Source organism: Morone saxatilis, unplaced genomic scaffold (genome assembly GCF_004916995.1).
Source record: "Morone saxatilis isolate NCDOM2014 unplaced genomic scaffold, NCSU_SB_2.0 Contig18, whole genome shotgun sequence".
NCBI lineage: Eukaryota > Metazoa > Chordata > Actinopteri > Moronidae > Morone > Morone saxatilis.
The window spans coordinates 17,573,351-17,573,683 of NW_023339740.1; the positions used below are offsets into that span (position 1 = coordinate 17,573,351).

At 42.9% G+C, this 333-nt stretch overlaps 1 protein-coding gene across 1 annotated transcript in view; it reads left to right on the forward strand.

The window, feature by feature from the left end:
• The window catches only part of mmel1 (membrane metallo-endopeptidase-like 1), a 20,363-nt gene that overhangs the window by 7,027 nt on the left and 13,003 nt on the right, over window positions 1–333 (forward strand). The window lies entirely within an intron of this gene.

The window sequence follows — 333 nt, forward strand, 5'->3', positions numbered from 1 at the left end:
CAGCTCTACCAGGTGAGCTACTAGTGCGCCCGTGCTATTAGGATTTCTAAAGTTGAGAAAGGGACGACCAAGAGGCTAATTTTATGGATTCAAGAGGCTTCAAAAATAGTAATGTAGAAGCTTTAAAAATGAAACCCCCGGCTGAAATATTTTACATCACTTTAGAAAAGAAAAACATGCCGAGTAACAAACTGTTTTCATGCAACGAGACCAACAGTTTCACAACTCCTGTCAGTGAAGTTGTTGTAGGTGTTCAGCAGTTGAAGCTCACTCACTGCAGGTCAGCTGGCACAGTTTACTGATGGATCACTGCACAGCCCACACACACACACA